The sequence below is a fragment of the Lissotriton helveticus genome, chromosome 8, assembly GCF_964261635.1.
Source record: "Lissotriton helveticus chromosome 8, aLisHel1.1, whole genome shotgun sequence".
Lineage (NCBI taxonomy): Eukaryota > Metazoa > Chordata > Amphibia > Caudata > Salamandridae > Lissotriton > Lissotriton helveticus.
The window spans coordinates 1,602,621,433-1,602,643,694 of record NC_136069.1 but is presented as its reverse complement, the minus strand read 5'-3'; the positions used below and the strand labels follow the sequence as shown (position 1 = coordinate 1,602,643,694).

The 22,262-nt window shown below is 47.5% G+C and overlaps 1 protein-coding gene across 1 annotated transcript in view; it reads left to right on the top strand.

The window, feature by feature from the left end:
* NUP98 (nucleoporin 98 and 96 precursor) overlaps positions 1-22,262 on the top strand; it is an 853,605-nt gene that overhangs the window by 88,245 nt on the left and 743,098 nt on the right.

Here is a 22,262-nt window from a genome sequence, read left to right as displayed (position 1 = left end):
GAAAAAAAATGTAGGGTAGCTTGAGTAGTGTAATACTTTTGAACAAAGCAGCCCTCCCAAGTAAAGTCAGGGGAAGACGCCTCCATCAAATCTCGTTGTCTCGAAATTCTGTTTGGACGCGCTAAATGTTGCGAGTTAGACATGTTGCCACGTTTTCCGAAATGTAGAGTCCTAGATATTTAACCCCTTGACCGTGGCGCAAATTCCGCCGCGCTACTGGTGAATGAATGAGTGGGCGTGTTTCAGACGGCCCCCGGCCGTCCTCCGCACACGCCCACTGTGACGTCGGCCGGCCGGCATGCACGCAACCGGTTAAAGCCCTCTTCAGCAATGGGGTGACGCACTGGTACGAACCGTATGTCAATGTGGCCCCCTATTAAGTATATGGTTGTCTTCTCCCAATTATTCTTGTACCCCGCCTGCGTATCGCAGTCTTCAACTACATGGAAAATGATAGGGAGCATCTTGTCCAGTTTGATTATGTATAAGAGGATATAGTCTGCGTGGAGCAAAATTTGTTCATCCCGCAGCCGTCCCTCGGGGTCCTGGAACCTTGTTCAATCTGGGTGTATTCTGATGAGGCACGCTAGAGGTTCTAGGACAAGTGCGAACAGTAAGGGGACAATGGGCAGCCCTGCCTTGTCCCCTGCTGAATAGGAATCTTGGGTGATTTGACGCAATTTACTCGCACTCTTGCCCTGGGATTTGTGTATAGAAGATAGATCCATGTCCGGAAGTTATGCCCAAAACCTAATATTACAAGGACCTGTCTCAGGAAAGGCCAGTGTACCATGTCAAATGCCTTTTCGGCATCAAGTGATTGAAGCATATGGGGGACATCACTCAGTTTAGTTGTCTAGCCAGTTTGCAATCCTGCGGAGGTTGAGGCGTGTGGCGTGCTTAGGCATGAAGCCAGACTGGTCTTTGTGTACAAGGGATGTGATGACCTTCAGTAGCTGTGTGGCCAATATAGAGTCCAATATCTTGGTCTCAACATTAAGGAGCGAAATTGGGTGATAGGAGCTGCACTTTTCTGGGGGCTTGCCCGGTTTTGGAATGACCACTACTGTAGCCTGACAGAGTTCCGGGGGAAGCGTTCCCTCATCCCTTGCCGCCAAAAATATGTTTAACGGGCGTTCGGCCGTATAGTTTTTCCCGACTACTGTTTAGCAATAGCCTCATGCACTTCTTCTAGAGTAATCTCGTCTAAGGCCGTCGTGTCCTCAGTTCGCAAGAACGGCATATCTATGCTATCCTCTAGTATAGTCAGTCAGGCCGCGTGCAGATTAGTATAGTAATTTGCAAATGCTGCCGCAATTGTGGGTGCCGTCATATGCCGGGTCCCCGCCTCTTCTATTTGGTTTACCCAATTTGCTTCACTTTCTTTCCTGCTTAACCAGGCTAGTAACTTCCCAGCCCTATCCCATTACTTGTATAGTTTGTAGTGAGTGGTCAGAATTTGGTTGTGGGCCTCTCACTCTACTAAAGCCCTGAGTTTTCTCCGCGTGATGTCCAAATGCCTAAGCATCCCAGTCTCGTTGTCCGGGGATATATTCTGTTCTAATTCTAGCAATTTACCTTCGAGGTCCAGTATTTGCAACTTTCCCTCTCTATGCTTTTGGGCAATTACGTCTTGCAGCCTCCCCCTAAGGACTGTCTCATATGCCTCCCAAGGAGTGACCTCTGAGGACACAGAGCCTTCATTATCCTGGAAATATAATTTGTTCTCCATGTCTATGGTATCAACTACCATTTTGTCACGCAGCTCCCAGAGGTTCAGTCTCCAATCTGATTTGGGTCTATGTCCCCACCCCCTACCTTTAACTGTAATGGTGAGTATTCTGTGTCCTCAATGACTGGAATCTCCCCTGCCGGGGCAAAAAAGTAATTATTCCGGGAGAAGGTCTTATGTGCCCTTGAGGTAGGAATAGCTACGGTCGAGTGGATGGTGTCGGTGCCAAAGATCAGTCAGTCCTAAGGTGCGTACAAAGTCTGCCACTGGGGTGGGTGTCTGAGCGCTATCCGGAGTATGATCCATTGAGGCGCTGGTTCATCACATCATTAAAATCACCCCCTATTATGTGGGTCGAGGAGTTTCAGTCCAGCAGTATCTTAGCCACTGCCTGTAACGTCTGGGGTTGCAGTCGTGACTGGGCATATAAGCGGGCCAGGGTAAACTCTCTCCGGCCCCAAACCCCCGCACTACTGCATATGTGCCCCCAGGGTTAACCCAAGTCTTAACTACTTGGAAGGGTCAGGTTTTTCTAATCAGAACGGCTACTCCACAGGCTCCCAGGGAAAATCCAGCGCGCACCAGTGTTACGTATGCCCCTCTCCCAATAAATGTGCATCGGATACCGCGGAGATGAGTTTCTTGTAGGAGAACGACATCTGGTTTAATCCGCTTGATATCTGTTCACTATGCCCCTCTTAATCTAACTCCCCAATCCATTAACGTTCCATGTCAACACAGTATATGGCGTGTCATGCATTACGTATGTGGCTCATGTGGTTTGTACAAGAAGTGGCCTTTAACCTGCCAATCCCCGTCTAGTAGTGTTTCTGGCTCTGTAGTTTAGGACAACCTGCTGTTACTAAAAACGAGAAACCTTTAAATCGGAAAACCCCACATCCTAACACGCCCTACCCTTAACCCGTCAACTGTCAACATGGTAACAAGCATAAGTGTCCACTGAGGGGACTGATGCACCCTCCCTTCCATATCCCCACCCACCTATCCCCAAACAATAACCAAAACCACAAAGGATATGTCTCTAGTCCAGAAAGATGGTTCACACAGTCTCTTCCTGGATACAAATAAGTCTAGGAGGGGTGGCTTCCTCGCCGTCTGCACATTCTTCCGTCACTCCCTTAGTTCACATTTCTTCGCCACTTTTGTTCTGTTGCAGTTGACGATCGCCGCCATTTCCGGGCCTGCCGTCCCAGATCTTTCTGCATTATGAATGGCCTTAAGATTCATGTGTTTGGCTAATTAAACTGGACCCCTCCTGAGGCGATAAGCCGGGAGGTAGACTGCTGCTGAATTTTGTTTGTTAACCTGCTGAATGCGAGCGTGTGTTAACTAGAATTTTATACGGCGAATTTTAAAACTTATTTTCATTTACCTGCTCTTATTTTAGTTTCTGCCCTCGTTAATCCCTTCCCCGCACTTTGACGGTTACAGCCGATTTTAGGGCTGTGTACCGAGTTCACGGGAAACTATTCCCAACGGCAGACATCTTGGGTGGGAGGGTGCTGCTCCGACAGCGCTCTAGCCATCCCTACATAAGGATACGGCAACTCTCCGTGTTAGCGGACGCAATTTGCGGACGTGCCGTATTCAGCGCCGGAGTCACGCCGGAGTCACGCCGGAGTCACGCCGGAGTCACGCCGTCTGCGCCACGGTCGAGCCCGAGGGCCATGGCTCATACTCCACTGCATTCTAATAATGTTCTGCAGGTATTATCAGGGGGGGAAATATATAAACCTGAAACAGTACCCACTGTCATAAAATTTTCCTCCGAGCAACTCAAGGCTCTGAGATCCCCAAGACATTCGTCATGTAGTCTTTTTGAGTTAGGCAGGGAGAAAGCTGTTTGCCATAATTGTACTCTTGCCATAAATTCTGTCGGGACGAAAGCCTTGGAGGATAGAACCAGCAAGAAATACTCTAACTATGATTTAAAATCCTTTTCATTTCTCAGCTTGAACTGCCGTTCCCTACCGAAGCACAGGACTGAGATTTTTAATCTACTATTGGATGAGGTACCAGACGCCATGTTTCTAACTGAAACGTGGCTTCAAGATGGTTCTGGTCCTGATATTGCAGTGGCTCTGTCGGACTCGTACGCGATCACGCGACTCGACCGGAAAAATAAGTTGGGTGGAGGAATAGCAATTATTTTCAAAAAAATCTAGAACTGTGAATTCAGCAAACTTCCATGTTCCGGTTGTGAAGGTGCTATTTTTAAACTTATACTTGCCCCAAACTTCACCTTTTCAGGAGCACTTATCTATCGGCCGCCAGGCTTGGCGTCAACCTGGTTGACCAGTATGTCAGAACTTATTAGCCCTCTAGTAATGAAAGCTGCTAATTTCACAATTGTTGGTGATATGAATTTACATTTAGACAAAGAGGATTGTACAAATGCCACAGAACTTATTGCTGATCTAGCGTCTCTCAATCTGACTCTGAAAAACTCTGGACCTACACACACTGCTGGTCATTTATTGGATCCTATATTTTCCAATATTAATGACATTGTCACCCTTCCGGCCATGCCCGTTCCTTGGTCAGACCACTTTCTCATCAAATTTTCATTTCATACACAATTTTTGAATAAGAACATAACATTGGTTCCAACTCTTGCTGTCAGACAGTGGAAAAAATTAGACATTAACATTCTTAGTAAATCTTTGGAAGATAACATACCCTGTACCAAGTCAAGGGTGCAAAATCTATCAACATCAGTCCAAAAATGGCTCATGACGGCTATTGACTCATGTCTGCCTAAAATGAAGTTAAAAGGTAATAATCAACGCCCCCCTGCTCCGTGGTTCAATGAGATTCTAAAGCAAGAAAAAACCCGGTATAAAAATGCTGAACGTCAGTGGAGGAAGACTTATTCTTTAGAAGCTAAGAAAGATTACAAATTAAAATTAACATACTACAAGACAATATGTAGTAAAGCCAAAGCTGAATTTGTATGTACCAAAATCACAGAGGCCCTGAATCAATCTAAAACACTTTTTAAAATAGTGAAAGAGCTGGCTGGCTCAAACACCTCACAAACCCCGCCCTACATCAATAAAATACAGTGTGACCAACTAGCTACTTGTTTTGTAAATAAAGTGGACAAAATATATCAGGGCATTGAGCAAGCACAAAAGGAACAACATAAAGCCAATTTGGATGCTTCTAATACCTCTCCGGATACACCGAGCAATCAAACTGACATATTAGGCCCTGGTGTTGGCGACATTCCCATGGCCACATTAGAAAATTGGCCTACGCTTAACACCGATATAGTCATTAATCTACTCAATACGATTAAATCGGGTTCGCCTAAAGATCCTTTGCCATGTTCAGTCCTAAAACAACTTAATAAGAAAGCTATGACCGTTATCACTGACCTATTAAATGCATCCCTTCAGGAAGAATATGTGCCGGATGAATGGAAACATGCAATGATCCATCCATTATTGAAAAAAGCTGATGCCGACCCTAATTTACCATCCAATTTACGGCCAATTTCCCTCCTGCCCATTTTTGCAAAAATTCTGGAGAAACATGTCCATCGATCCCTCACAGAATTTATAACTACACACAATTTACTACCCTCCCATCAATCAGGTTTTCGCGCAGGCTTCTCTACTGAGACCACCTTGTTAGGTGTAACAGAGAGCATCCGAGCGTTGATAGATAGAGGAGAAACGGTGGCACTTGTGCTTCTTGATCTCAGTGCCGCATTTGATACGGTGTCACATGCGGTACTTATGCGGACACTCCATTCTATAGGCATTCGTGGGGTTGCCATTAACTGGATCAAGTCATTGCTAGAAAACCGTACTTTTCAAGTCTTCTCTCAATCTGCCTGTTCAGACACCCTGACTTTCAAACACGGAGTACCGCAGGGCTCGATTTTGAGCCCGCTACTCTTTAACTTGTATATGAGCCCGCTGGCTAAAGTCATATAAGAGACTGGATTGCTAATGTTCTCCTACGCTGACGATTCTCAGCTTCTCTTCTCTCTTTCTTCTGCGGAAAGTGATAAGCCTTCTAGCCTAAAACTAGGATTGGGAAAGATTGCAGGATGGATGCAAGAAAACTTTCTTAAACTGAACGGTGATAAAACCGAGCTAATTGTCTTGGGGGGGGGAAAAATAAAGAACTCTGGTGACCCCAACATTGGCCATCTGAAATGGGTACTCCCCCAATTCCGACTACGAAGGCTCGAAACTTAGGCGTCATTGTCGATGACTCATTGAATATGCAGCAGCAAGCTATAAAGACATCGGCCACCTGCTTTGCAATATTAAAATGGCTAAAAGAAATCTGTTGGATGTTACCCGAACACACTAGGAGAACGGTCATCAATGCCTTAATAACATCCAGGCTAATGCCTTAATAACATCCAGGCTTGACTATGGCAATATGCTATATCTAGGGGCGACTAAGGCAACAATCCGCAGATTACAAACAGTACAAAATGCAGCGGCAAGACTGCTATGGAAAATCCCCATTTCGTCCTCCACTTCCAAATATATCCGAGAACTACATTGGCTGAGAATTGAGAGCCGGATCAAATTTAAATCCCTATGCATTATGCATAAAATCTTCACAAAAAAAGCCCCCAAGTATCTGCAAAAACATGTACGTCCTTATCATCCTTCTCGTACTCTGAGATCTGCAACAGCTAATCATTTTGCCATCCCTAAAATAAAACTATCACGTATGGGTGGTAAATCCTTTGCATTTCTTGGTCCCTCACTCTGGAATACTATGCCATACGCATTTCGTTCTGAGGTAAGCTATATGAAATTCAGGAAAGCCTTAAAAACCTGGCTATTTCACATCTGAAAATGCCTTGTATCACCATCCACCACTGATTCTTTAGCGCCGGGAAACCCTTGGTTAGGTAGCTGTTGCGCTATACAAGTTAAATAAATAAAAAAATAAGCAGGGGGTGGTCACTGTCTGGGTCTTCCAGGGAATCTTGATCGGAGTGATCAGCATGAGTACTATCCACGTGGGTTGAATCTCCATTGGTGGTCCAGTCCCCCCCGGTTCCTCCTCTGAGGCACCCCCTCTCCATCTATTCTGGGTCCCAGGCTGGTTCGTCCTGGAGCGCTTCAGGTTTCTTGCAGTGAGACGCCTTCTTGGTTTCGTTCTCTTATGTCTAGGCTCCCATCTTGGTTGTAAGTTTCCCTGGTGTGGCGTGGTGCTACTATCCTCTGGTCTAGGCCTCGGGCTTTCCTCAATCCACGCCCAGGCATCCTCAGGTGTTTGAAAGAACTGGGGCGAGTCTTGTAAGAGAACCTTAAGCTTGGCTAGGAAGAGAAGCATATATTGGAGGCATAGGGCCCGGAGTTTAACTTTCATGGAGTCCAAGGATCTCCGCATCTTCTGCACCTCCGTAGAGTAGTCGGGGAAGAACATGATTCGGGCCAGTTTAAGTTCTCCCATTTTCCACGCTTCCCTCAGAATTACATCTAGGTCTTTATTGTTCAGGAATCATGCGATTAGTGGGCGCAGCGGGGCCCCAGGCGGGGTCTCATAGTCTGCATCCTTTGTGCCCGTTTAATGGAAAGTAGGTGGAGAATTTAGCTCCTGGGAGGACTTCTGTCAGCCACACCGTCAGAAAGGCAATGGGATCAGTGTTTTCCTGTCCTTCAGGTATCCCAATGAAGCAGAGTTTCTCCGGGCCCTGTTCTCTGCGTCATCAACCTTCCACATGAGCTCCCTCACGGTAGCTTGAAGCTCCTTGATGTCTCCTTTGGAGGTATGTGCCGAGTCTTCCACCTCAGATATGTGGGTCTCCGTTTGAGTGTCGTGCTCTGCAATGTTACATATGTCTTGACAAAGAAGGGTCACTTCCGTTCTTATTCCCTCCATTTTGTCTTCAGTAGCTTCTCTCGAGGCATGGATCGCCTGAAGAATGGCTGCATTATCTGGTGTGCTCACATTGTCCCCCTCTGATTCTGTGTGCGTAGGAAGAACCTCCGTGTACTTGTAAATTTTCCCTTGTCTATGCATCTTGGGTTCTTTGTCTTTAGCCATTATCAAATATTGGAAGTGTTTTTGCTGTCGTCTACGCAGCCAAGGGCCGAAGGCACCAGTGTGGGTGTTCACAAGCTCATGTCTGGGAAGCTATCGTAGAGTGATGTGCGGGAGGTAGGCATATCTCGTCCCTCTTGTGCGGGGATTTTATGGAAGGCCTGCCGACAGACTTCTCTTCTCTGTGTCGCGCTATTGAAAGGTCTCCCCAGCGGCCAGATCAGTGTTCAGCGGGACTTCTAGCGCGCACAATATGTCTGTGTCAGTGGGGACCGCCCTCCAGTGTGCGTCAGTGCCCCAAATCCTGGCAATGCTGCCACCAGGCCCCTCCCATAGTACCTTTCACGGGTTCCGACCCTGTATTACCTTGCAGAACCAGCCAGTGCTAGAGGCCCAACCTATTCTGTGGGTCAGCAATATGCCTGCCTTGGTGGCCGTACAGTGCGGTGGGGCCCTATTGTGGTCTTCTAGGTGGGGAGGGAACAGCTGGTCAGGCGTGGTTATGCCTTGCCCGTCGCCCTAGGGAGTCCACACTTGACTGGCTTGGGTAGAATGGCAGAACTAGCCTAGGGTGTCTCTGGATGGCTTTTATTATCTTTCACTATCATTTATCTCCTTAAGGTACCGTTTGGTGTGTCTGAGGCTACCAGCCCCAGATCTGGCCGCTGCAGCAATGGAGTTGTGGAGTCAGACACTGCATGTAACTGCTCAGCCTGCTCTGTGTGCCTCCCGTGGCCTGTGTCTCACCCCTTGTGAGCTCCCGCTGCTGCAGTATGTTCTTTGGGCAGTCCTGCCAGCGACTACGTGTCAGCAGCCAGCGCGGTCGCCGCCCTTCTCCCAGTCCAATAGTGCAGCTGACGGCATAGGTATATGCTGCAGTGACACGAGTCTCTTTACAGCGTTGAGATCTCTGGGGCCGCAACCGGGAGGCTGGAAATGCTTTGGGTCCAGGGGGCATTGCCCCTTCACCTTTTACATTCTATTTCAAGATGCAGGACTTGTGCCCTTGCCCTGAAATGGCCATTCGTTTGCCCTTGCCCTGAAATGGCCATTAGTGAAATATTTTGTGTGTGCAGTCAATCAAAGCTCTCGAATTTTCAGTGCTAGCTTTGGAGCTACAGATCCACAAGAGGTGACGGTGGGGGGGAAAGACTCCCTCGTTCAATCAGATTACTTTATTTTTGTCTACTTTCCAGAATTTAAAAAATAGTAATGAAAATAAAAATATCTGATTGTGCAAGAGCCATTTCTCCTGTCCTTTTCAGATCCAAGGACAGGAGTCGGTACTGCAGTTCTGAGAGAATTTTTTCTTCTGGCAGCCATTGCTGGACTTGGAGCCCAGTGCCAGTGTCCTGAAGCAAAACAAAACCTAATGAGGCATGTTAGGCACACCCTACCCCAAAATGACAGTGAGGGAACCCTCAAAGCATCCCACTTAGCTTAAATTAAAAATAAGCACTAAATCCTGCAAAATGAGTGTGCTTTAGTGGTTTGCAGGATTTGAGCCCTTAACTCTGTTTTTTAGGTCTCGCCTGTCGATGCGCATGCGCATCGAGCTTGCGTGCCTATTGCGGCTTAAACAGTCTTTAACCAAGTTGCAAGGAATCGTGGCGATTCCTTGCAGTGCCCGTGACTTTTAAGCTCAATGCGCATGTGCATTGAGCTTAAAAGCGCGTGCACATCAGTTCCCTCAGCCGCAATCGCCGTCTGTTCCCTCAGCCGCATTCCTCCGACACCTTTTGAAGTGAAGCATAGCTTCACTTCAAAGGCCCCGGCTTCTTCACACCCACATGCCGCTCTCCCCGCTCCGCCCCCTCCCCTGCCCGCCGTGTCCACTTCACTTTGACGGCCGCAGGCCGTCTCTCGTGTTTCTGCTCGTTTCCTTTTCTCTCTCTGGTCCTAATCCCCGTCCATTACAAGCCTCGCATATGTAGTGTTTATCGACTACCATTATAAAGATCCTGCACGCAGCAGTCTCTTCGGGGACATGAGCAGCTAAGAGGCTCCCTCTATTGCAACCTTTCAAGAGCTTGCCGTCGGTTTTGAATTTGCTGGGTCCTTTACATTGTGGCTGCTGCTTGTTGATAAGCATTGTCCCTGTAGTGCAACATTGCAGCTCCTCCCTGGTGCTTGGTATTGATTCGGGCCGCTTTCCTTTGCTTGCGGGTCGTCTCATTAATTTATGTTTCTGAGGCTCTCACCACAGCCTTGAAGCCCTTCCTCAGTTGCCTGTTCTGCAGGCTTCGTTTAAATCGTTTAGCCTTTGTTTACCACATAACCCGAAAGGGGGCATGGGCTTCTTGTTGAGCTGTTTGGACCGTAGAGTTCAGAAGGGTTGAACTTGCAGAGTGCGCGCTTTGGCCCAGACTGCCAGTCTGCAACGAGTGAGGCTTGTGCTCTTGTAAGCTTCTGAACTGGATGCACCAGCCACGCTTTTATTTGGCGGTTTTCTTTCAACCACAGGACTTAAAGATTTCTTTTTTTTTTTTCTCAACGCCCGTCTTTGTTACTGTGCCCTTCTTTATGCCTGTGACCCGTCTCACATTTTATATCCCTTCTAGTTCACATTGTCTTTTCTTTTGTTCTGTGCCTCTTCCTTCACCTACTCGGCGCACAAACATGTTTTCTTATTGAAATTGACAACACAGGCGCCGTCAAAGTTTGCGTGCCGAGTACACAACAAAAGAAATGTGCGAGTGCGCCATATCAAAGCGGAAGCATCCATCAGCTGCTCCCGGCAGCTGCTTTCGCCTCTTTCACATAGTACCCCGGCCATGAGGAGGGAAAGGAAGGATCCGTCACTGTTAACATCCCTGTGGCTCGGGTGAGGAAATCAGTCCCTATTTTAATAACTGTAGAAGGCTTTAAAACGTGTGTGTTTGCTTAATTAGCGCTTGTGTTCTCAGCGGATCGGCGTTAACTGCTTTAAACTAATGAGGATCATCTGAAATCCCAACCGCTTGCAGCTTGTTTTCAGCCTATCCTCGGCCCTCCCCCCAGCCCCTCTAGCCTGGTTTACTCTATCGGCAACCAAACACAGCAGTTCCTAATTCACCCCTGCCATTGCTGCTCCTTCTCGTGTTGGTTTCATTCCTCCCCTGCCTCCTCCCAGCTGTTTCTGATTGCTTTACCACCCCCTGGCACACCACTCCACTTTTTGTCTTGCTTTAATTACCCCAACATTCCTCCCTCGTGTTTCTTGTTTCCAGCATCTGTAGATATTTCCTCTTTTAAAAACACTTCCTCCCTGCTCTACAGTCAGACAGACACGCCGTGCTTCCTGGGACCCTTTCCTAAGGTTTGATTTTTTTTCCCTCTTGCAGGCTGCAATAATTATTTCTAAATGTTATTTGAGTACGGTAAATGTAAATTTAAACACTCTAAGATAAACAGCGTTTCACATTGCAAAAACGCAAACAGAGAAACAGTCCGTCCAAAGAATCGTTGAGTTTGGGGCCAGATACATTTTCTAATATATAATTACTTTCAGGCAATTTATCTTTACACAGCACCCATATTTGCATTATCTCATGAGTTCAATTGAGTAATTTAATCAATACTGGCGGTCAGTTCACCTGCTTAATTATAGCAGCCTTTGTCGTCCCCCTCGCTAATTTTTAAACGTTTATCCTTAGAGCTTGGAGAGTTTTCACTGAGAAATGGAGCATTACTTGCTACAAAATGGTTACAGAAAAAGTGACACGCAGTCTGTGTCGGTTTTCTATTGCGCTACTTTTAAATCTGGGTCTTTATAACCCTATTGTTGACCCTAAATAGGAAAATCCCATATTAATGTCCTTGTTGTATCGGCTTCAGCTGGTGTCCATGGAATTCTCTGGTGTTGCATGTCACCAGCAAATTTTCCACGATTTGTGTCAATGGCCATATAACATGTAATGCCAGACAACTGAAATGCTACATTGGATTATGTGAAAACAGTTTTAAATATGCCCCACTTTGTGTAATTCCTGCAAATCTTGGCAAAAGGAGGCTAAACAGTTTACTTCAAACATATGCGTGAATATTGAGTAAGACCAGGTCCTGAAAACTGACATCCATGCGCAGGTGTGTTACATACAGAGAAAACAATAAATCTTTTTTGAACTGATCTTATGAATATAACAAAGATGCAGTGGCCTCACTTCTCCTTCTTCCACTGTTAACACAGGACTCATCATAAAGCTTTTCCAGTTTATAGCTGCAGATTCAAGAAACAATCCAAACAAGAAACGGAATATATTCGACAACACTTTGCCTTCTGTCAGCAGAAACATTAATTATCCAGTGCGGTTCTCCATGTCTAAGTAACTCACTGTATCCGCACAAAGCTGAGGTCCTACGAGCAATGGGCATTAACTGCCATCGCACTACCTCACTCTCTCTATCTACCTCACTAACTCACTCTCTCTCACAACCTCACTCTCCCTCACTATCTCTCTCTCTCTCTCTCTCTCTCTCTCACTACCTCACTCTCTCTCTTTCTATCTCTCTCTCACACACTCTCTCTCACACACACTCTCTCTCTCACACACACTCTCTCTCTCACACTCTCTCTCTCACACACACTCTCTCTCACACACACACTCTCTCACACACTCTCTCTCTCTCTCTCTCTCTCTCTCACACACACACACTCTCTCTCACACACCCACTCTCTCACACACACACACTCTCTCTCACACACCCACTCTCTCTCACACACACTCTCTCTCTCACACACACTCTCTCTCACACACACTCTCTCTCTCACACTCTCACATACACACACACTCTCTCTCACACACACACTCTCTCTCACACACAGTACAGCCTTCTACCGCCACCACTCTACCACTCTCTCCACCATCACTCTACCACTCTATCCGCCACCACTCTATGTGCCACCACCCTATCCACCACTCTATGCACTGTACGCCACTCACACACGCAACGCCACTCACACACGCAACGCCACTCACACACGCAACGCCACTCACACGCAACGCCACTCACACGCAACGCCACTCACACGCAACGCCACTCACACGCAACGCCACTCGACCACGCAACGCCACTCGACCACGCAACGCCACTCGACCACGCAACGCCACTCGACCACGCAACGCCACTCGACCACGCAACGCCACTCGCCCACGCAACGCCACTCGCCCACGCAACGCCACTCGCCCACGCAACGCCACTCGCCCACGCAACGCCACTCGCCCACGCAACGCCACTCGCCCACGCAACGCCACTCGCCCACGCAACGCCACTCGCCCACGCAACGCCACTCGCCCACGCAACGCCACTCGCCCACGCAACGCCACTCGCCCACGCAACGCCACTCGCCCACGCAACGCCACTCGCCCACGCAACGCCACTCGCCCACGCAACGCCACTCGCCCACGCAACGCCACTCGCCCACGCAACGCCACTCGCCCACGCAACGCCACTCGCCCACGCAACGCCACTCGCCCACGCAACGCCACTCGCCCACGCAACGCCACTCGCCCACGCAACGCCACTCACCCACGCAACGCCACTCACCCACGCAACGCCACTCACCCACGCAACGCCACTCACCCACGCAACGCCACTCACCCACGCGCAAAACAAAAAAGGTCAAACTTCTATTGCGAGACCTATTGCATTTTCAATGCTTGTTTTAAATAGGTTTTTTTGGGTACATTTCCGAGTTCGCTTTATGATGTACTTATTTTCAAACCCCTACAATGCATGGGATTCTTCTGTGCACAGCAGGGATTCGCTACAGAGCCTGATTTGTGGTCGGACCTTCACCCATTCTGCTTTTTGCAGCCAACTTCCAGGGTCCTGTAGCCCTGTACATCCTGAAACAGCTTTTTCTTTTTAGGTCTTGCCTGGCGTTAGCAGCGCGCATGCGTTGCTCTCGCCATGCGAAGGCCTTTTGGAATCAATACGGATTTCAGATGTGCGGACGCACAGAAGATGTGCACGCGGGGACTGAATGCTTTACTTGCAGCGGAGACGGACGCACTATATTTTTTCACACTTGTGACAGCCTTAGCCCCCTGCTCCTTGCAAGCTTGCTTCACACGTCACAGAGCCGCTTCACTGCCAGTTCCCTGCTCCTCCAGTATGCCGGCAGTGGCGCTTGTTTCTATAGTTAATTATGCTTGTTCTATGAGCAGACCGCGCTGTTCGAAGAAAACAAGCAGAACTTACTTTAGAAACCAAGCCCAGAATCACATAACGATGTTTCTCGGTTAACAGAATTTGCCAATTACGGCTTTTTCACCCGATTTACCAGTGGTCCAGGAAGATCAGCGGGTCTTACTTAGAGTACCAGTGCTCTCGAAAGTCAGCGTCTGCAATCCTGTGGGATTTTATGCATATTTACAGATAGTCCTCAAAAATTGCACCCCTTTGGGTGATTACTTGGAAGGGAGCCCACTCACTGACATGGTCCTTTACATGTGTGATTAAAAGTTTTAAGAACAATACATAATCTTTGCATGTAAATGAATTAAAGATAAATTCTCTGGTCTAAAGATCGCTGCCATCTTGCCATTTGGGGGGCATATAGTCTGGACCGCTTAAATATGAGGCTGTGGTAATATCCGCGTAATTACAGTTTAAGTGCACTTGCACGAAAACCCAATGGTTACAGGTTTCACGCAATTAAATCGGTCTCTGGCTCAAAATAGATCGAAAGTTACATAAATAAGGTTCACACACTGGACTTTGCTCAATGAGGGACCCTTTGCAAAGGGTGGCTGGTCTCATTTCTTTTGCTGATTGCTGTATTCAGATGTTCAAGTCGTAATATTAAGTTGAAACTTTAAGACCATATCATGTGTAGAAATGACTGCAGAAATAACAGCATTATTGCTGCATAATTTGCCTTTACTGACAGCGTGATTTAGCGACGCCCGTTGTATAATTGGGCTCCCCAGTGCCACTTAATTCCAGTGGCTCTTCCATAGGCCACTGTGAGAAAGTGCCATCTTTCTTACATTGGTATGCCCCCACTTTTTGCTAAACTGCTGATGTGCTTTGACTGAGTGTGCCCTGGGCTCCTGCCAACCAGGTACCCAGGGCCTGTGTTCCTTCCTTAAAACTGTGTTGAAACTAAAACCCAATTTGCATCTCTGGCCACCTGTCAGCACCTAGTAAATTGTACCCTAGGGTAAGCGGGACTGATGAACTCACAGATACCGGTATTGGTTTTAAAGTCGCCTTTATTGGCTTCAACAGTTTTTTTTTTCTTCTGGGGCTTTGTCTATAATAGGGTAATGCAGCTTCGCAGTCTGTCTGAGGTCGCCTGTCCTTTTAGAGAGGATCTTCCCTTCTTCCTCCACTCCAGGGTTCCTCCCTAGTTAGCCTCCGGGCCGGAAAGCAAAGAAAATAAAAAACAAGGACTTGGATTCAGTCTGGGGTTTTGCGCTATTGCTACGAGGGAAGGGGAGTGAGGGAGCACACGGTGCACAAAACTATTTCAAGCAGGTGAAATACGAGCAACCGATAACAGCGGTCGCGTGCCGAGAAGTGCTCAGGGAAGGGGGTGGTGAGGGGAGTTGCCGGAGTGAGAATTACGGGAGTTCGAATCCCTTCCTCCCTGCCCACCCAGAGACTCGCGCCCGTACCTGGGTGAGCCACGTGTCTCCTGACGAGTGGCTGGGCGAAGAGTGGAAACGTTGGCCTCCTGGCTCTGGCGTCTGTTGCAGGGTCCTGTCTCTTCTGGGGTCCTCATTCCGACCTTCTTCGCTCGTTCCACAGCTTCTTCCCTCTCTCCTACTCTCGCTCGCATCGGGTCTCCTTCCTCCTCCGTTCTTCCTGGGTTTTCGGCCTCACCCACCGTGACGTCCCATGGGGCGGGGTCTTCCGCGAACTCAGCCCAGTTAAAGTAACACGGTCCTGATTCCTCTGGCTGTCGGAAGAGGGTTGCTCCTGCCGTGTTCCAGGTTTCGGGTTGCTGTGAGGGGAGAGGTAAGACCGGCATAGTCCCATCAATACAGTCATTGTTTTCCAATGTCCCGGACTGGATGCCCCCGGGACACCTAGGTACCCATGGCATGGTGACCAGAGAAGACCCCTGAGGGCTGCAGCACTTGTTGTGCCACTCTTAGGGGCCCTGTACCCTGACACCCACACACTGCCTTTGCAGGCCGAGTGTCTAAGTACAGAACTAAACAGAGCGCCCTATGCTAGTGGTGTGGGCACAGGTGCATGAGCCCTGTGCCCCTACAGTACCCAGGGCCATTCCTGGGCACTGTAAGTGCAGTGATGCCATTAAGAGCATATGGTGCTGGGAGGTCGTCATTGCGAACTCCACAGCACCATAATGGCTACACTGAAGACCGACAAGTTTGATATCAAACTTCTCAGCACATTCTACCCACACTGTCAGTGTGGGATTTAATGTAAAATGCACCACAGAGGGCATCTTAGAGATGCCCGCTGGCACCTAACCTACAATCCACGTCTGGACTGAGTGGCTGCCAAGCGTGCCACACAGCAGACATGTTGCTGGACCCCTGGGTGGAGAGCCCCTCGCTCTCCTGGGCCTGCAACAATGCACATCCTGGGCGAGGTGCTAAGTCTCCTCCCCCAGGATGGGCAGGGGGAAGATTCAGAGGCATTCTGCCTTTGAGCTTCTCCAGGCCACTTGCTGTACTCAACAGCTGGCCCGCACCAGTTCTAACCCCCACTCTGGCGGGAAGACTGGCGGGAAACCCTACGTCGGAGAGGGAGGGTGTGCCAGCCTGTGCAAACCCCAACCCTCCGGTGGAAGAGGCGAGGTGAAGCACGACCCAGGAGCAGGCTAGGGGACCTATTGGAAGAAGACCCGCCGTGCCGCTGCTAACGGGGACGACCCCCACTGACTTGGCCCCAGCCATACCGACCTTTCGATCCTGGAACCTACTCCTGCTTAACCCCGTCGTCTTCTGCGGACAGCAACCTTGGGACCCCCGGAGGACCTGCCTGCCTTGACCCTCATAAAGACAGGGACTTCCATAAGCAGAGGCTTTGCTTCAACAACCATACCCCTAGTGCCAACCAGTAAGCACAAGACCAACCCACTCTGCACCCGCCCGGCCCATGCCAGAGTGATCCAAGACCACGAAGTCATCCCCCCGGCGACTGGGACCCCAAGTCCAGTGTCCATAGACCCTCCTCGACGAACCAGACGACGCCTGCAGCCTCAGGGGAGAGGGGTTGGCCTAACGGCTAAGGCGCTCGACCTCGGATCTGGGTTCGAGTCTCGGTAACGACGCCAAAAACCCCATGTGATTCTGGGCAAATCACTTAATCTCCCCGTGCCTAAAATGAAAGTGTGTCCTCATGTAACGTAACTGGTGCTATGTAAAGCGCTCTGATAACTGATTCGGTTCGGTTCTAGTTCGCACTTTTTAAAACTCTGCAAAAAAACCCCCCCAAAAAACTAAGGACCCCACCAACCGCGACCAGCCGAGGTTAAGATTCCCAACACCCAAAGACACCCCTGCACCTGGTGCCCCACTGCCCCCCGTGCCCTCCTTTGGGGTACACACCTCTTCTCCAAGATCCCAGGGTACACACCTCTTCTCCAAGATCCCAACTTACCCCTCAAAGTTGTGGTAGCACCTCAGGAATCTCAGGAATCTCCGTCCCCGAGCCGCAGACTTTGTTCCCTTTTTACCTTTTCCGTTGAATAACATTGGGCGCCCGACGGCTCAAAAGAACCCTGCACCCAGCCGCCTGAGTGCCGCTGGAAGTGCAGCTACTACCCTACCCTACTTCCCCACTTGCCCTGAGTAAGTGACCAGGAGCTCAGCTCCCACAGCCGTGTGGCCTGCTTGCATGTAGCCGCCATTCGAAGGCCCCCTCCCCTCCATTGGAAAACATTGGGCCTAACTACCTCTGCACCCGGCTGCCCCTGTGCCGCTGAGGGTGTACCAACTGTACCTACCGGACCCTGGCGGAACCCCTGAGTCTGTGCCCAGAACCTTAACTTCACTGGTCGAGTCCTCACCTGGAAACCGATAACACTTTCCTGCCATAGGAAAACATTGACTGGTTTGACTCGAAAAATCTTCTAAGTGTGAAGTTTTTAACCCCTTGCATGCTCATGACGGAACGGTTCCGTCATGAGCGTCGGTTGGCCTGTGCTCATGACGGAACCGTTCCGTCATGAGCCTGTTGGCTCATTAGAACGCTCAGCACAGCGCGAAAATTCGCGCCGCGCTGAAGCGGTTAAACTCTAAAATATTCCTATAAAATCAACCGAATACCTAAGTACTCACCTGTGGCCAGGAGAGAAGCCAGTACTGTACCTTGCAGCCCAGTACTGAACCGCAAAAGCAATCCTAACCGGGTTTATAGTAACCTGAACTTTCTCCATAGGAATCCATTGTCTGCTTTTCTATGAAATTTCTTCTAAGTGTCTAGAAAACTTGAAATATTCCTTAAAAATCATACCTACTACTGAAACGGAATTACTTACCTGTCTTAAGTAGAGATCCCAGTGCTGGACCTAGGAGCCCAGTACTGGATTACAAAAGTAACGAGACAGTACTTTACCTGTAACCTGAATTTTCTCCCATTGGACAACATTTCTAGATTTTCTCTGAAAAGTTTCTAAGTGTGAACTTTTAAAATACCTTCATATTTCTTAAAAATCATTGCAATAACCAAAACTTTTTTACTAAACTGTTTCAGTTTAGACCCCAGGACTGAATCTAGGATCCAGTCCTGGGATTACAAAAGTAATTTACAAAGTAATCAACTGCATTTTTTGTAGGAAAACCCATTGAGCTCAATGTTAGATTGTGTTTAGAATTGTGTTGCCTACTGCAACCCCTGTACCTGTTGTGTTCAAGTTATTTCCTTTCTACAAAGTAATTACCTGAGATCACTCATCATTGAGAAAAGTATATGTTGATACCTGTGGGTTCTAAAAATAAAACAACTATATCTTTTGATATAAAAACAATTGGCCTGGAGTTCAATCCTTGTGTGTGAAACCTTTTGCTGACTGAGTGTGTACAACAAATTATTTACACTGTCCTCTAGTACTGCCTTTCTGCTCGACCAAGCTACCACTTTTGAGAGTAAGGTCAGCCCTGACTTTAACCTCTGTTATACCTCTGGGGTTGGTGGTCTCTATACACACTGTACCTTACTTTGGTCCAGTATATATAGAGCCACTTTCTCACAGCCACCTTTACCATTCAGGAGTTGAGCGCGCTCCTTTGCCTTGTCTGAAGGAAAAGGGTCATAGAGGTGAAATCCCAACAGTGCAAGCACGGTACAACTCCTCTGGGCTAACCGCAATGAAACCTTCCCTTTGGATTTAATGAAGGGGTGCTATGTAGGAGATGCCGTAGAAATTCCACAGGTGCTCCTATACCCAACAGCTTCAAGAACATAACTGCTTTATAAATAGAAGTGCTTTTTAGCTGCATTTTATGTGGTAAAGCAACACAGTAATGATCACCAAGACAGTAGTGAATTTTGGAAGATTGGTAACATAGTGCAAAAGTCAGAGCAGCCGATTCTCTCTACCAGTCTGTTGCTGTTTTATGATCAGACTTGTTTGAATGTTATACTTCCCGCATGTAGTATGGTGGTGCATGCAGATTCCGGCCTTGAAAGGTCAATGAGGGTAAATATTAGATTCACTGGTACGTCTAGGCCAGTGGCCCCTACCAACCGTGCCTGCTTATAAAGGTGACAGCAAGGGAACTCCGGAGGAGAGCTGCAGTTGGAGCTGGGTAAGTGTTTTGAACCGGAGGTTAATGCTGAATGTTGTTCTGAAATTGCAATGAGGATCCTGTTTGAAAGCATTGATGCACTTTAAGAACTGAACTGCCTGACTCAGTGTGAGGGCCGTCTTTCGTTCTTTATGGTATAGAATGAAGGTTTCCATCTACAAATGGAAATCAGCCGCCATATAAACAAGCATTAAAACTGCAATAGGTCTCGCCTTTCATTAAGTTAAAGCCATTTGCTTTGCTATACAGTACCATTAACAAAGCAAATGGCTTTAACTTAATCAAAGGCAAGACCAATTACATTTTCAATGCTTGCTTCTTGTTGCAACCATTCAGATCACTCTGATCTATTGTATCAACTTTGGACCCGCAGAGCATAACGGGACGACACTTTGTTTTTTATTTTTTTTATTTTTTATAAACTTGTGGATTCGCTAATCCCAAATATTACAAACATTTGCTAAACCCCAAGCATGTGAAGCCCCCGACATGTCATCTCAACAGTTATGTGATGAAATTTCCTGCTTTCTCATTAATAAAATTGACAAAATCTATGATAAAATAATATGGACAAATCAGGCCTCACTGACTAATATAGCACCTCCCCTTGATCTCACAAAATGTATATCTGATGCACACTCGCTGGACATTTTTCCTGCCATTTCGTTTCAAGAAACGTCTAACCTTATAAAACAGATTAAAAGCGGGAGTCCAGAGGATACAATCCCTGCAAGATTAATGCCTACACTGGACGAACAACTATGCCCAATGATCAATAAATTAGTAAATCTTTCACTTATTTCAGGCCTGGTCCCCAAGGAATGGAAGCTAGCTCTTGTCAGACCAATAAGGAAAAACACCGCCTTACCGTGGTCTGACCTGACGAATTTAAGACCTATTTCCCTGTTACCATTCTTGGGGAAAATTATAGAAAAGCATGTTAATCGCCACCTATCTGGACACATTGAACTAGTAAAGGCTCTGGATGAATCCCAATCAGGATTCCGCCCCAAATACAGTACAGAATCCACCTTACTATCTGTTACTGATGATCTCCACGCCTACCAGTACAAGGGCTTCTCAGTCATCTTGGTTCTATTAGATCTATCGGCAGCGTTCGACACCGTGTCTCATACCATCTTGACTCAACGGTTGTCGAACGCTGGCATTAAGAACAAAGCCCTTGACTGGTTAAAGAGTTTCCTAGCTGATCGTACCCAGAGAGTCACCATCGGTGCATATCGCTCTGTGGAAATAGAGATTTCCAAGGGGGTGCCACAGGGCTCATGTTTGAGCCCCACTCTTTTTAATATCTATGTGGCACCCCTGGCAGGAGTACTGCGTAGATACGGTTTTATCCCCGTATCATACGCAGATGACACGCAGCTCCTTTTCCCCTTTAAAACTCTTTCCACTGAGGTTAGGAACTCTTTCTCGGCAGGCATGAAAGAAGTGGCAAAATGGATGGCTACTAACTATCTCCAATGTAATGTCACCAAAACGGAGATCATGTTATTTGGGGAGGCCAAAATACTATGGACTCCAGAATGGTGGCCGTCAGAACTAGGAGCAGTCCCTGAACCCAAACAGGTTGTGAAGAATTTGGGTATTCGGCTTGATCACGACCTGTCACTAAAACAACATACCAGCTATATTTCAGGGATATGCTTCCATACTATTGGTCTCCTCCGCAAGGTCTTCCCACTTCTACCTGACTCAGTAAGGAAAACCCTTGTTCAAGCACTGATCCTTAGTCGGATCGATTACTGCAATGGTTTGCTACTATCTGCCAATGAAGGAGTGCTGGATAAGCTACAAGTCATCCAGAACACGGCAGCTCGCCTTGTTCTGAATGCTCTTCCGAGAACTGCTTCCAAGCCTCTCCTAAAGCAACTACATTGGCTTCCAATCCGACAAAGGGCAAAATTCAAAATATGCTGCCTGATCCATAAGTGCTTGAATGGACAGGGACCGATCTATCTAGAGCGGAGATTTGTTCCTTATGTTCCAGCACGATCTCTTAGATCAAGTAACAATCTCCTCCTCGTGGTCCCTCATGTCTAAAAGGTCAGACACGGAGGTAGAGCCTTGTCTACCACTGGTCCCAAGCTGTGGAACAAATTACCTCTGGCTTTAAGCCCATGCAAAGAGCACTTAACATTCCGTAAACTTTTAAAAACCATTCTATTAAAAAATGAAGTCTAATTCCATCCTCACATCATGCTGCTGTTTACCGGTCAAAAAAGCGCAGAGATACTCCTGTCGGAGTGATTCAAGCGCTATATAAACCTACAAATAAATAAATAAATAAATGAGAGATACAAGAGTGGTAACCTGTAAGGACCGCACTCAGCAACTTTTTTAAATGCATATTTTCCAAAAACATTTACATCAAATCATCAAAAACCCGGTTTCTGTAAAGTTTAATTTTCATGATATTTTAGTTAAATCCTTTCAGTGGTTTAAGCTGTAGGCGAGCACTAACTTTTCTTTTGGAGGTAAAATGTGGTAACACATTTTTTTTTACTCCTTTAATCTTTTTCCTCCCTATATGGAGCTGCTCGAAAGTGGGAATGCCTGATCTTAGTGGACTATACCCAGCCACGCCATATTTGGTGAAAATCTGTCCATTTGGTCAAAAGTTATAGGCAAACCTAAAAATGCCTTTATGATGGAAAGAGGGACTGAATCATTAATTGACAGTGGGGACTGCCACTGTATCTTGATGATGAAACTCTTGGGGTATTTATAGTCTGCACAAACTTGTAATA